This window comes from Zea mays, chromosome 5 (assembly GCF_902167145.1).
Source record: "Zea mays cultivar B73 chromosome 5, Zm-B73-REFERENCE-NAM-5.0, whole genome shotgun sequence".
In the NCBI taxonomy this organism is placed as follows: Eukaryota; Viridiplantae; Streptophyta; class Magnoliopsida; order Poales; family Poaceae; genus Zea; species Zea mays.
In genome coordinates, this window is record NC_050100.1 from 201415501 (window position 1) to 201432820 (window position 17320).

Sequence of the window (17320 nt, forward strand, 5' to 3'; positions counted from 1 at the left end):
TTTTTGACCAAGAAATGCTCTCCACTAGAAATCCAAGAATGTGATCTATGGCAAGGAAACATATGTGGGGTGAGGTGTACGAGCCTCTGGTTGATGATAAATGTCCACACAACCCCATTTTTGATGAAAATAGCCATGAACGACCATTTTCAATAATACCGAAGGCTAACACCTACGGATTTTTGACCAACAAATGGTCTCCACCAGAAATCCAATAATATGGTCTATGGCAAGGAAACATATGTGGGGTGAGGTGTATGAGCCTTTGGTCGATGATCAATGGCCACACAACCCTCATTTTTGTCGAAAATAGCTATGAACGACCAGTTTCAATAATACCGAAGGCTAACACCTACGGATTTTTGACCAAGAAATGGTCACCACCAGAAATCCAAGAATGTGATCTATGGCAAGAAAACATATATGGGGTGAGGTGTATGAGCCTCTGGTTGAAGATAAATGGCCACACAACCCCCATTTTTGTCGAAAATTGCCATGAATAACCATTTTCAATAATACCGAAGGCTAACACATTCGGATTTTTTCCCAAGAAATGGTCTCCACCAGAAATCCAAGAATGTGATCTACGGCAAGGAAACATATGTGGGTGAGGTGTATGAGCCTCTGGTCGATGATCAATGGCCACGGAACCTCTATTTTGTCGAAAATAGCCATGAACGACCATTTTCAATAATACCAAAGGCTAACACGTACGGATTTTTGACCAAGAAATGGTCTCCACCAGAAATCCAAGAATGTGATCTACGGCAAGGAAACATATGTGGGTAAGGTGTATGAGCCTCTGGTCAATGATCAATGGCCACACAACCCCCATTTTGTCGAAAATAGCCATGAACGACCACAACCATTTTCAATAATACCGAAGGCTAACACGTACGAATTTTTGACCAAGAAATGCTCTCCACTAGAAATCCAAGAATGTGATCTATGGCAAGGAAACATATGTGGGGTGAGGTGTACGAGCCTCTGGTTGATGATAAATGGCCACACAACCCCCATTTTTGATGAAAATAGCCATGAACGACCATTTTCAATAATACCGAAGGCTAACACCTACGGATTTTTGACCAACAAATGGTCTCCACCAGAAATCCAATAATATGGTCTATGGCAAGGAAACATATGTGGGGTGAGGTGTATGAGCCTTTGGTCGATGATCAATGGCCACACAACCCTCATTTTTTGTCGAAAATAGCTATGAACGACCAGTTTCAATAATACCGAAGGCTAACACCTACGGATTTTTGACCAAGAAATGGTCACCACCAGAAATCCAAGAATGTGATCTATGGCAAGAAAACATATGTGGGGTGAGGTGTACGAGCCTCTGGTCGATAATCAATGGCCACACAACCCCCATTTTTGTCGAAAATAGCCATAAATGACCATTTTCAATAATACCGAAGGCTAACACGTACGGATTTTTAACCAAAATATGGTCTCCACCAGAAATCCAAGAATGTGATCGATGGCAAGTAAACATATGTGGGGTGAGGTGTACGAGCCTCTAGTCGATGATAAATGGCCACACAACCCCCATTTTAGTCGAAAATAGCCATGAACGACCATTTTCAATAATACCGAAGGCTAACACAAACAGATTTTTGACCAAGAAATGGTCTCCACCAGAAATCCAAGAATGTGATTTATAGCAAGAAAACATATGTGGGGTGAAGTGTACGAGCCTCTGGTCGATGATCAATGGCCACACAACCCCCATTTTTGTCGAAAATAGCCATGAACGACCATTTTCAATGACACTGAAGGCTAACACCTATGGATTTTTGACCAAGAAATGGTCTCCACCAGAAATCCAAGAATGTGGTCTATGGCAAGGAAACATATGTGGGGTGAGGTGTATGATCCTTTGGTCGATGATCAATTGCCACACAACCCCCATTTTTGTTGAAAATAGCCATGAACGACCATTTTCAATAATACCGAAGGCTAACACCTACAGATTTTTGACCAAGAAATGGTCTCCACCAGAAATCCAAGAATGTGATCTATGGCAAGGAAACTTATGTGGGGTGAGGTGTACGAGCCTCTGGTCGATGATCAATGGCGACACAACCCCCATTTTTGTCGAAAATAGCCATGAATGACCATTTTCAATGACACTGAAGGCTAACACCTACGAATTTTTGACCAACAAATGGTCTCCACGAGAAATCCAAGATTGTGATCTATGGCAAGAAAACATATGTGGGGTGAAGTGTACGAGACTCTGGTCGATGATCAATGGCCACACAACCCCCATTTTTGTCGAAAATAGCCATGAACGACCATTTTCAATGACACTGAAGGCTAACACCTATGGATTTTTGACCAAGAAATGGTCTCCACCATAAATCCAAGAATGTGATCTATGGCAAGGAAACATATGTTTACTGAGGTGTATGAGCCTCTGGTCGAAGATCAATGGCCACACAACCCCCATTTGTGTCGAAAGTAGCCATGAATGACCATTTTCAATAATACCGAAGGCTAACACGTACGGATTTTTGACCAAGAAATGGTCTCCACCAGAAATCCAAGAATGTGATCTATGGCAAGGAAACATATGTGGGGTGAGGTGTATGAGCCTCTGGTCGATGATCAATGGCCACACAACCCCAATTTTTGTCGAAAATAGCCATGAACGACCATTTACAATAATACCGAAGGCTAACACCTACGGATTTTTGACCAAGAGAAGGTCTCCACCAGAAATCCAAGAATGTGATCCATGGCAAGAAAACATATGTGGGGTGAGGTGTACGAGCCTCTGATCGATGATCAATGGCCACACAACCCCCATTTTTGTCGAAAATAGCCATGAACGACCATTTTCAATAATTCCGAAGGCTAACACCTACGGATTTTTGACCAAGAAATCGTCTCCACTAGAAATCCAAGAATACGATCTATGGCATGGAAATATATTGGGGTGAGGTGTACGAGCCTCTAGTCGATGATCAATGGCCACACAACCCCCATTTTTGTCGAAAACAGCCATGAACGACCATTTTCAATAATACCGAAGGCTAACACGTACGGATTTTTGACCAAGAAATGGTGTCCACCAGAAATCCAAGAATGTGATCTATGGCAAGGTAACATATGTGGGGTGAGGTGTACGAGCCCCTGGTCGATTATCAATGGCCACACAACCCCCATTTTTGTCGAAAATTGCCATGAACAACTATTTTCAATGACACTGAAGGCTAACACCTATGAATTTTTGACCAAGAACTGGTCTCCACCATAGATCCAAGAATGTGATCTATGGCAAGAAAACATATGTGTAGTGAGGTGTATGAGCCTCTGGTTAAGATAAATGGCCACACAACCCCCATTTTTGTCGAAAATAGCCATGAATGACCATTTTCAATAATACCGAAGGCTAACACATTCAGATTTTTGCCCAAGAAATGGTCTCCACCAGAAATCCAAAAATGTGATCTATGTCAAGGAAACATATGTGGGGTGAGGTGTATGAGCCTCTGGTCGATGACCAATGGCCACAGAACCTCTATTTTGTCAAAAATAGCCATGAACGACCATTTTCAATAATACCGAAGGCTAACACGTACGGATTTTTGATTAAGAAATGGTCTCCACCAGAAAACCAAGAATGTGATCTACGGCAAGGAAACATATGTGGGTGAGGTGTACGAGCCTCTGGTCGTTGATCAATGGCCACACAACCCCCATTTTGTCGAAAATAGCCATGAACGACCATTTTCAATAATACCGAAGGCTAACACGTATGAATTTTGACCAAGAAATGGTCTCCACCAGAAATCCAAGAGTGTGCTCTATGGCAAGGAAACATATGTGGGGTGAGGTGTACGAGCCTCTGGTCGATGATAAATGGCCACACAACCCCCATTTTTGATGAAAATAGCCATGAACGACCATTTTCAATAATACCGAAAGCTAACACCTACGGATTTTTGACCAACAAATGGTCTCCACCAGAAATCCAAGAATGCAGTCTATGGAAAGGAAACATATGTGGGGTGAGGTGTATGAGCCTTTGGTCGATGATCAATGGCCACACAACCCCCATTTTTGTCGAAAATAGCCATGAACGACCATTTTCAATAATACCGAAGGCTAACACCTACGGATTTTTGACCAAGAAATGGTCACCACCAGAAATCCAAGAATGTGGTCTATGGCAAGGAAACAGAAGTGGGTGAGGTGTATGAGCCTTTGGTCAATGATCAATTGCCACACAACCCCCATTTTTGTCGAAAGTAGCCATGAACGACCATTTTCAATAATACCGAAGGCTAACACCTACGGATTTTTGACCAAGAAATGGTCTCCACCAGAAATCCAAGAATGTGATATATGGCAAGGAAACTTATGTGGGGTGAGGTGTACGATCCTCTGGTCGATGATCAATGGCGACACAACCCCCATTTTTGTCGAAAATAGCCATGAATGACCATTTTCAATGACACTTAAGGCTAACACCTACGAATTTTTGACCAACAAATGATCTCCACGAGAAATCCAAGATTCTGATCTATGGCAAGAAAACATATGTGGGGTGAAGTGTACGAGCCTCTGGTCGATGATCAATGGCCACACAACCCCCATTTTTGTTGAAAATAGCCATGAACGACCATTTTCAATGACACTGAAGGCTAACACCTATGGATTTTTGACCAAGAAATGGTCTCCACCATAAATCCAAAAATGTGATCTATGGCAAGGAAACATATGTGTAGTGAGGTGTATGAGCCTCTGGTCGAAGATCAATGGCCACACAACCCCATTTGTGTCGTAAATAGCCATGAATGACCATTTTCAATAATACCGAAGGCTAACACGTACGGATTTTTGACCAAGAAATGGTCTCCACTAGAAATCCAAGAATGTGATCTATGGCAAGGAAAGATATGTGGGGTGAATTGTACGAGCCTCCGGTCGGTGATAAATGGCCACACAACCCCCATTTTAGTCGAAAATAGCCATGAACGACCATTTTCAACAATACCGAAGGCTAACACCAACAGATTTTTGACCAAGAAATGGTCTCCTCCAGAAATCCAAAATGTGATATATGGCAAGAAAACATATGTGGGGTGAAGTGTACGAGCCTCTGGTCGATGATCAATGGCCACACAACCCCCATTTTTGTCGAAAATAACCATGAACGACCATTTTCAATGACACTTAAGGCTAACACCTATGGATTTCTGACCAAGAAATGGTCTCCACCATAAATCTAAGAATGTGATCTATGGCAAGGAAACATATGTGTAGTGAGGTGTATGAGCCTCTTGTCAAAGATCAATGGCCACACAACCCCCATTTTTGTCGAAAATAGCCATGAATGACCATTTTCAAAAATACCAAAGGCTAACACATTCGGATTTTTTCCCAAGAAATGGTCTCCACCAGAAATCCAAGAATGTGATCTATGGCAAGGAAACATATGTGGGGTGAGGTGTACGAGCCTCTAGTCGATGATAGATGGCCACACAACCCCCATTTTTGATGAAAATAGCCATGAGCGACCATTTTCAATAATACTAGAGGCTAACACCTACGGATTTTTGACTAAGAAATGGTATCCACCAGAAATCCAAGAATGTGATCTATGGCAAGGAAACATATGTGGGGTGAGGTGTATGAGCCTCTGGTCGATGATCAATGGCCACAAAACCCCCATTTTTGTCGAAAATAGCCATGAACGACCATTTTCAATAATACCGAAGGCTAACACCTACGGATTTTTCACCAAGAAATGGTCTCCACCAGAAATCCAAGAATGTGATCTACGGCAAGGAAACATATGTGGGGTGAGGTGTACAAGCCTCTGGTCGATGATCAATGGCCACACAACCCTAATTTTTCTCGAAAATAGCCACGAACGACCATTTTCAATGACACTGAAGGCTAACAACTACGGATTTTTGACCAAAAAATGATCTGCACCATAAATCCAAGAATGTGATCTACGGCAAGGAAACATATGTGGGTTTAGGTGTACGAGCCTCTGGTCGATGATCAATGGCCACACAACCCTAATTTTTGTCGAAAATAGCCATGAACGACCATTTTCAATGACACTGAAGGCTAACACCTACGGATTTTTGACCAAGAAATGGTCTCCACCAGAAATCAAAGAATGTGGGGTGAGGTGTACGAGCCTTTGGTCGATGATCAATGGCCACATGACCCCCATTTTTGTCGAAAATAGCCATGAATGACCATTTTCAATAATACCGAAGGCTAACACGTACGGATTTTTGACCAAGAAATGGTCTCCACCAGATATCCAAGAATGTGATCTATGGCAAGGAAACATATGTGGGGTGAGGTGTATGAGCCTCTGGTCGATGATAAATGGCCACACAACCCCCATTTTAGTCGAAAATAGCCATGAACGACCATTTTCAATAATACCGAAGGCTAACACCAACAGATTTTTGACCAAGAAATGGTCTCCACCAGAAATCCAAGAATGTGATCTATGGCAAGAAAACATATGTGGGGTGAAGTGTACGAGCCTCTGGTCGATGATCATGGGCCACACAACCCCCTTTTTTGTCGAAAATAGCCATGAACGACCATTTTCAATGACACTGAAGGTTAACACCTATGGATTTTTGACCAAGAAATGGTCTCCACCATAAATCCAAGAATTTGATCTATGGCAAGGAAACATATGTGTAGTGAGGTGTATGAGCCTCTGGTCGAAGATCAATGGCCACACAACCCCCATTTTTGTCGAAAATAGCCATGAATGACCATTTTCAAGAATACCGAAGGCTAACACATTGGGATTTTTGCCCAAGAAATGGTCTCCACTAGAAATCCAAGAATGTGATCTATGGCAAGGAAACATATGTGGGGTGAGGTGTACGAGGCTCTGGTCGAAGATCAATGGCCACACAACCCCCATTTTGTCGAAAATAGCCATGAACGACCATTTTCAATAATACCGAAGGCTAACACGTACGAATTTTTGACCAAGAAATGGTCTCCACCAAAAATCCAAGAATGTGATCTATGGCAAGGAAACTTATGTGGGGTGAGGTGTACGAGCCTCTGATCGATGATAAATGGACAGACAACCCCCATTTTTGATGAAAATAGCCATGAACGACCATTTTCAATAATACTAGAGGCTAACACCTACGGATTTTTTACCAAGAAATGGTCTCCACCAGAAATCCAAGAATGTGATCTATGGCAAGGAAACATATGTGGGGTGAGGTGTATGAGCCTCTGGTTGATGATCAATGGCCACACAACCCCCATTTTTGTCGAAACTAGCCATGAACGACCATTTTCAATAATACCGAAGGCTAACACCTACGGATTTTTGACCAAGAAATGGTCTCCACTAGAAATCCAAGAATATGATCTATGGCATGGAAACATATGTGGGGTGAGGTGTACGAGCCTTTGGTCGATGATCAATGGCCACACAACCCCTATTTTTGTCGAAAATAGCCATGAACAACCATTTTCAATGACACTTAAGGCTAACACCTACGGATTTTTGACCAAGAAATGGTCTCCACCATAAATCCAAGAATGTGATCTATGGCAAGGAAACATATGTGTAGTGAGGTCTATGAGCCTCTGGTCGAATATCAATGGCCACACAACCCCCATTTTTGTCGAAAATAGCCATGAACGACCATTTTCAATAGTACCGAAGGCTAACACATTCGGATTTTTGACCAAAAAATGGTCTCCACCAGAAATCAAAGAATGTGATCTATGGCAAGTAAACATATGTGGGGTGAGATTTACGAGCCTCTGATTGATGATCATTGGCCACACAACCCCCATTTTTGTCGAAAATAGCCATGAATGACCATTTTCAATAATACCGAAGGCTAACACGTACAAATTTTTGAACAAGAAATGGTCTCCACCAGAAATCCAAGAATGTGATCTATGGCAAGGAAACATATGTGGGGTGAGGTGTATGAGCCTCTGGTCAATGATAAATGGCCACACAACCCCCATTTTAGTCGAAAATAGCCATGAACGACCATTTTCAATAATACCGAAGGCTAACACCAACGGACTTTTGACCAAGAAATGGTCTCCACCAAAAATCCTAGAATGTGATCTCTGGCAAGAAAAGATATGTGGGGTGAAGTGTACGAGCCTCTGGTCGATGATCAATGGCCACACAAACCCCATTTTTGTCGAAAATAGCCATGAACGACCATTTTCAATGACACTGAAGGCTAACACCTACGGATTTTTGACCAAGAAATGGTCTCCACAATAAATCCAAGAATGTGATCTATGGCAAGGAAACATATGTGTAGTGAGGTGTATGAGCCTTTGGTCGAATATCAATGGCCACACAACCCCCATTTTTGTCGAAAATAGCCATGAACGGCCATTTTCAATAGTACCGAAGGCTAAAACATTCAGATTTTTGACCAAGAAATGGTCTCCACCAGAAATCAAAGAATGTGATCTATGGCAAGGAAACATATGTGGGGTGAGGTTTACGAGCCTCTGGTCGATGATCAATGGCCACACAACCCCCATTTTTGTCGAAAATAGCCATGAATGACCATTTTCAATAATACTGAAGGCTAACACGTACAGATTTTTGACCAAGAAATGGTCTCCACCGGAAATCCAAGAATGTGATCTATGGCAAGGAAACATATGTGGGGTGAGGTGTACGAGCCTTTGATCGATGATCATTGGCCACACAACCTCCATTTTTGTCGAAAATAGCCATGAATGACCATATTCAATAATACCGAAGGCTAACAAGTACGTATTTTTTACCAAGAAATGGTCTCCACCAGAAATCCAAGAATGTGATCTATGGCAAGGAAACATATGTGAGGTGAATTGCACGAGCCTCTGGTCGATGTTAAATGGCCACACAACCCCCATTTTAGTTGAAAATAGCCATGAACGACCATTTTCAATAATACTGAAGGCTAACACCAATAGATTTTTGACCAAAGAATGGTCTCCTCCAGAAATCCAAGAATGTGATCTATGGAAAGAAAACATATGTGGGGTGAAGTGTACGAGCCTCTGGTCGATGATCAATGGCCACACAACCCCCAATTTTGTCGAAAATAGCCATGAACCACCATTTTCAATGACACTAAAGGCTAACACCTATGGATTTCTGACCAAGAAATGGTCTCCACCATAAATCCAAGAATGTGATCTATGGCAAGGAAACATATGTGTAGTGAGGTGTATGAGCCTCTGGTCGAAGATCAATGGCCACACAACCCCCATTTTTGTCGAAAATAGCCATGAATGACCATTTTCAAAAATACCAAAGGCTAACACATTCGGATTTTTGCCCAAGAAATGGTCTCCACCAGAAATCCAAGAAATGGTCTCCACCGGAAACCCAAGAATGTGATCTATGGCAAGGAAACATATGTGGGGTGAGGTGTACGGGCCTCTGGTCGATGATCAATGGCCACATAACCCCCATTTTGCCGAAAATAGCCATGAACGACCATTTTCAATAATACCGAAGGCTAACACGTATGAGTTTTTGACCAAGAAATGGTCTCCACCAAAAATCCAAGAATGTGATCTATGGCAAGGAAACATATGTGGGGTGAGGTTTATGAGCCTCTAGTCGATGATAAATGGCCACACAACCCCCGTTTTTTATGAAAATAGCCATGAGCGACCATTTTCAATAATACTAGATGCTAACACCTACGGATTTTTGTCCAAGAAATGGTCTCCACCAGAAATCCAAGAATGTGATCTATGGCAAGGAAACATATGTGGGGTGAGGTGTATGAGCCTCTGGTCGATGATCAATGGCCACACAACCCCCATTTTTGTCGAAAATAGCCATGAACGACCATTTTCAATAATACCGAAGGCTAACACGTACGAATTTTTGACCAAGAAATGGTCTCCACCAGAAATCCAAGAGTGTGTTCTACGGCAAGGAAACATATGTGGGGTGAGGTGTACGAGCCTCTGGTCGATGATAAATGGCCACACAACCCCCATTTTTGATGAAAATAGCCATGAATGACCATTTTCAATAATACCGAAAGCTAACACCTACGGATTTTTGACCAACAAATGGTCTCCACCAGAAATCCAAGAATGTGGTCTATGGCAAGGAAACATATGTGGGGTGAGGTGTATGAGCCTTTGGTCGATGATCAATGGCCACACAACCCCCATTTTTCTCGAAAATAGCCATGAACGACCATTTTCAATAATACCGAAGGCTAACACCGACGGATTTTTGACCAAGAATGGGTCACCACCAGAAATCCAAGAATGTGGTCTATGGCAAGGAAACACATGTGGGTGAGGTGTATGAGCCTTTGGTCGATGATCAATTGCCACACAACCCCCATTTTTGTCGAAAGTAGCCATGAACGACCATTTTCAATAATACCGAAGGCTAACACCTACGGATTTTTGACCAAGAAATGGTCTCCACCAGAAATCCAAGAATGTGATATATGGCAAGGAAACTTATGTGGGGTGAGGTGTACGATCCTCTGGTCGATGATCAATGGCGACACAACCCCCATTTTTGTCGAAAATAGCCATGAATGACCATTTTCAATGACACTGAAGGCTAACACCTACGAATTTTTGACCAACAAATGGTCTCCACGAGAAATCTAAGATTCTGATCTATGGCAAGAAAACATATGTGGGGTGAAGTGTACGAGCCTCTGGTCGATGATCAATGGCACCACAACCCCCATTTTTGTCGAAATTAGCCATGAACGACCATTTTCAATGACACTGAAGGCTAACACCTATGGATTTTTGACCAAGAAATGGTCTCCACCATAAATCCAAGAATGTGATCTATGGCAAGGAAACATATGTGTAGTGAGGTGTATGAGCCTCTGGTCGAAGATCAATGGCCACACAACCCCATTTGTGTCGAAAATAGCCATGAATGACCATTTTCAATAATACCGAAGGCTAACACGTACGGATTTTTGACCAAGAAATGGTCTCCACTAGAAATCCAAGAATGTGATCTATGGCAAGGAAAGATATGTGGGGTGAATTGTACGAGCCTCCGGTCGATGATAAATTGCCACACAACCCCCATTTTAGTCGAAAATAGCCATGAACGACCATTTTCTACAATACCGAAGGCTAACACCAACAGATTTTTGACCAAGAAATGGTCTCCTCCAGATTCCAAGAATGTGATATATGGCAAGAAAACATATGTGGGGTGAAGTGTACGAGCCTCTGGTCGATGATCAATGGCCACACAACCCCCATTTTTGTCGAAAATAACCATGAACGACCATTTTCAATGACACTTAAGGCTAACACCTATGGATTTCTGACCAAGAAATGGTCTCCACCATAAATCCAAGAATGTGATCTATGGCAAGGAAACATATGTGTAGTGAGGTGTATGATCCTCTGGTCAAAGATCAATGGCCACACAACCCCCATTTGTGTCGAAAATAGCCATGAATGACCATTTTCAAAAATACCGAAGGCTAACAGATTTGGATTTTTCCCAAGAAATGGTCTCCACCAGAAATCCAAGAATGTGATCTATGGCAAGGAAACATATGTGGGGTGAGGTGTATGAGCCTCTGGTCGATGATCAATGGCCACAAAACCCCCATTTTTGTCGAAAATAGCCATGAACGACCATTTTCAATAATACCGAAGGCTAACACGTACGAATTTTTGACCAAGAAATGGTCTCCACCAGAAATCTAAGAGTGTGTTCTACGGCAAGGAAACATATGTGGGGTGAGGTGTACGAGCCTCTGGTCGATGATAAATGGCCACACAACCCCCATTTTTGATGAAAATAGCCATGAATGACCATTTCCAATAATACCGAAAGCTAACACCTACGGATTTTTGACCAACAAATGGTCTCCACCAGAAATCCAAGAATGTGGTCTATGGCAAGGAAACATATGTGGGGTGAGGTGTATGAGCCTTTGGTCGATGATCAATGGCCACACAACCCCCATTTTTGTCGAAAATAGCCATGAACGACCATTTTCAATAATACCGAAGGCTAACACCGACGGATTTTTGACCAAGAAATGGTCACCACCAGAAATCCAAGAATGTGGTCTATGGCAAGGAAACACATGTGGGTGAGGTGTATGAGCCTTTGGTCGATGATCAATTGCCACACAACCCCCATTTTTGTCGAAAGTAGCCATGAACGACCATTTTCAATAATACCGAAGGCTAACACCTACGGATTTTTGACCAAGAAATGGTCTCCACCAGAAATCCAAGAATGTGATATATGGCAAGGAAACTTATGTGGGGTGAGGTGTACGATCCTCTGGTCGATGATCAATGGCGACACAACCCCCATTTTTGTCGAAAATAGCCATGAATGACCATTTTCAATGACACTGAAGGCTAACACCTACGAATTTTTGACCAACAAATGGTCTCCACGAGAAATCTAAGATTCTGATCTATGGCAAGAAAACATATGTGGGGTGAAGTGTACGAGCCTCTAGTCGATGATCAATGGCCACACAACCCCCATTTTTGTCGAAAATAGCCATGAACGACCATTTTCAATGACACTGAAGGCTAACACCTATGGATTTTTGACCAAGAAATGGTCTCCACCATAAATCCAAGAATGTGATCTATGGCAAGGAAACATATGTGTAGTGAGGTGTATGAGCCTCTGGTCGAAGATCAATGGCCACACAACCCCATTTGTGTCGAAAATAGCCATGAATGACCATTTTCAATAATACCGAAGGCTAACACGTACGGATTTTTGACCAAGAAATGGTCTCCACTAGAAATCCAAGAATGTGATCTATGGCAAGGAAAGATATGTGGGGTGAATTGTACGAGCCTCCGGTCGATGATAAATTGCCACACAACCCCCATTTTAGTCGAAAATAGCCATGAACGACCATTTTCAACAATACCGAAGGCTAACACCAACAGATTTTTGACCAAGAAATGGTCTCCTCCAGATTCCAAGAATGTGATATATGGCAAGAAAACATATGTGGGGTGAAGTGTACGAGCCTCTGGTCGATGATCAATGGCCACACAACCCCCATTTTTGTCGAAAATAACCATGAACGACCATTTTCAATGACACTTAAGGCTAACACCTATGGATTTCTGACCAAGAAATGGTCTCCACCATAAATCCAAGAATGTGATCTATGGCAAGGAAACATATGTGTAGTGAGGTGTATGATCCTCTGGTCAAAGATCAATGGCCACACAACCCCCATTTGTGTCGAAAATAGCCATGAATGACCATTTTCAAAAATACCGAAGGCTAACACATTCGGATTTTTCCCAAGAAATGGTCTCCACCAGAAATCCAAGAATGTGATCTATGGCAAGGAAACATATGTGGGGTGAGGTGTATGAGCCTCTGGTCGATGATCAATGGCCACACAACCCCCATTTTTGTCGAAAATAGCCATGAACGACCATTTTCAATAATACCGAAGGCTAACACGTACGAATTTTTGACCAAGAAATGGTCTCCACCAGAAATCCAAGAGTGTGTTCTATGGCAAGGAAACATATGTGGGGTGAGGTGTACGAGCCTCTGGTCGATGATAAATGGCCACACAACCCCCATTTTTGATGAAAATAGCCATGAATGACCATTTTCAATAATGCCGAAAGCTAACACCTACGGATTTTTGACCAACAAATGGTCTCCACCAGAAATCCAAGAATGTGGTCTATGGCAAGGAAACATATGTGGGGTGAGGTGTATGAGCCTTTGGTCGATGATCAATGGCCACACAACCCCCATTTTTGTCGAAAATAGCCATGAACGACCATTTTCAATAATACCGAAGGCTAACACCGACGGATTTTTGACCAAGAAATGGTCACCACCAGAAATCCAAGAATGTGGTCTATGGCAAGGAAACACATGTGGGTGAGGTGTATGAGCCTTTGGTCGATGATCAATTGCCACACAACCCCCATTTTTGTCGAAAGTAGCCATGAACGACCATTTTCAATAATACCGAAGGCTAACACCTACGGATTTTTGACCAAGAAATGGTCTCCACCAGAAATCCAAGAATGTGATATATGGCAAGGAAACTTATGTGGGGTGAGGTGTACGAGCCTCCGGTCGATGATAAATTGCCACACAACCCCCATTTTAGTCGAAAATAGCCATGAACGACCATTTTCAACAATACCGAAGGCTAACACCAACAGATTTTTGACCAAGAAATGGTCTCCTCCAGATTCCAAGAATGTGATCTATGGCAAGGAAACATATGTGGGGTGAGGTGTACGAGCCTCTGGTCGATGATCAATGGCCACACAACCCCCATTTTTGTCGAAAATAACCATGAACGACCATTTTCAATGACACTTAAGGCTAACACCTATGGATTTCTGACCAAGAAATGGTCTCCACCATAAATCCAAGAATGTGATCTATGGCAAGGAAACATATGTGTAGTGAGGTGTATGATCCTCTGGTCAAAGATCAATGGCCACACAACCCCCATTTGTGTCGAAAATAGCCATGAATGACCATTTTCAAAAATACCGAAGGCTAACACATTCGGATTTTTCCCAAGAAATGGTCTCCACCAGAAATCCAAGAATGTGATCTATGGCAAGGAAACATATGTGGGGTGAGGTGTATGAGCCTCTGGTCGATGATCAATGGCCACACAACCCCCATTTTTGTCGAAAATAGCCATGAACGACCATTTTCAATAATACCGAAGGCTAACACGTACGAATTTTTGACCAAGAAATGGTCTCCACCAGAAATCCAAGAGTGTGCTCTATGCCAAGGAAACATATGTGGGGTGAGGTGTACGAGCCTCTGGTCGATGATAAATGGCCACAGAACCCCCATTTTTGATGAAAATAGCCATGAATGACCATTTTCAATAATACCGAAAGCTAACACCTACGGAATTTTGACCAACAAATGGTCTCCACCAGAAGTTCAAGAATGTGGTCTATGGCAAGGAAACATATGTGGGGTGAGGTGTATGAGCCTTTGGTCGATGATCAATGGCCACACAACCCCCATTTTTGTCGAAAATAGCCATGAACGACCATTTTCAATAATACCGAAGGCTAACACCTACGGATTTTTGACCAAGAAATGGTCACCACCAGAAATCCAAGAATGTGGTCTATGGCAAGGAAACACATGTGGGTGAGGTGTATGAGCCTTTGGTCGATGATCAATTGCCACACAACCCCCATTTTTGTCGAGAGTAGCCATGAACGACCATTTTCAATAATACCGAAGGCTAACACCTACAGATTTTTGACCAAGAAATGGTCTCCACCAGAAATCCAAGAATGTGATATATGGCAAGGAAACTTATGTGGGGTGAGGTGTACGATCCTCTGGTCGATGATCAATGGCGACACAACCCCCATTTTTGTCGAAAATAGCCATGAATGACCATTTTCAATAACACTGAACGCTAACACCTACGAATTTTTGACCAACAAATGGTCTCCACGAGAAATCCAAGATTCTGATCTATGGCAAGAAAACATATGTGGGGTGAAGTGTACGAGCCTCTGGTCGATGATCAATGGCCACACAACCCCCATTTTTGTCGAAAATAGCCATGAACGACCATTTTCAATGACACTGAAGGCTAACACCTATGGATTTTTGACCAAGAAATGGTCTCCACCATAAATCCAAGAATGTGATCTATGGCAAGGAAACATATGTGTAGTGAGGTGTATGAGCCTCTGGTCGAAGATCAATGGCCGCACAACCCCATTTGTGTCGAAAATAGCCATGAATGACCATTTTCAATAATACCGAAGGCTAACACGTACGGATTTTTGACCAAGAAATGGTCTCCACTAGAAATCCAAGAATGTGATCTATGGCAAGGAAAGATATGTGGGGTGAATTGTACGAGCCTCTGGTCGATGATAAATTGCCACACAACCCCCATTTTAGTCGAAAATAGCCATGAACGACCATTTTCAACAATACCGAAGGCTAACACCAACAGATTTTTGACCAAGAAATGGTCTCCTCCAGAAATCCAAGAATGTGATATATGGCAAGAAAACATATGTGGGGTGAATTGTACGAGCCTCTGGTCGATGATCAATGGCCACACAACCCCCATTTTTGTCGAAAATAACCATGAACGACCATTTTCAATGACACTTAAGGCTAACACCTATGGATTTCTGACCAAGAAATGGTCTCCACCATAAATCCAAGAATGTGATCTATGGCAAGGAAACATATGTGTAGTGAGGTGTATGAGCCTCTGGTCAAAGATCAATGGCCACACAACCCCCATTTGTGACGAAAATAGCCATGAATGACCATTTTCAAAAATACCGAAGGCTAACACATTCGGATTTTTCCCAAGAAATGGTCTCCACCAGAAATCCAAGAATGTGATCTATGGCAAGGAAACATATGTGGGGTGAGGTGTATGAGCCTCTGGTCGATGATCAATGGCCACAAAACCCCCATTTTTGTCGAAAATAGCCATGAACGACCATTTTCAATAATACCGAAGGCTAACACCTACGGATTTTTGACCAAGAAATGGTCTCGACCAGAAATCCAAGAATGTGATCTACGGCAAGGAAACATATGTGGGGTGAGGTGTACGAGCCTCTGGTCGATGATCAATGGCCACACAACCCTAATTTTTCTCGAAAATAGCCATGAACGACCATTTTCAATGACACTGAAGGCTAACAACTACGGATTTTTGACCAAAAAATGGTCTCCACCATAAATCAAAGAATGTGATCTACGGCAAAGAAACATATGTGGGTTTAGGTGTACGAGCCTCTGGTCGATGATCAATGGCCACACAACCCTATTTTTTGTCGAAAATAGCCATGAACGACCATTTTCAATGACACCGAAGGCTAACACCTACGAATTTTTGACCAAGAAATGGTCTCCACCAGAAATCAAAGAATGTGGGGTAAGGTGTACGAGCCTTTGGTCGATGATCAATGGCCACATGACCCCCATTTTTGTCGAAAATAGCCATGAATGACCATTTTCAATAATACCGAAGGCTAACACGTACGGATTTTTGACCAAGAAATGGTCTCCACCAGATATCCAAGAATGTGATCTATGGCAAGGAAACATATGTGGGGTGAGGTGTATGAGCCTCTGGTCGATGATAAATGGCCACACAACCCCCATTTTAGTCGAAAATAGCCATGAAAGACCATTTTCAATAATACCGAAGGCTAACACCAACATATTTTTGACCAAGAAATGGTCTCCACCAGAAATCCAAGAATGTGATCTATGGCAAGAAAACATATGTGGGGTGAAGTGTACGAGCCT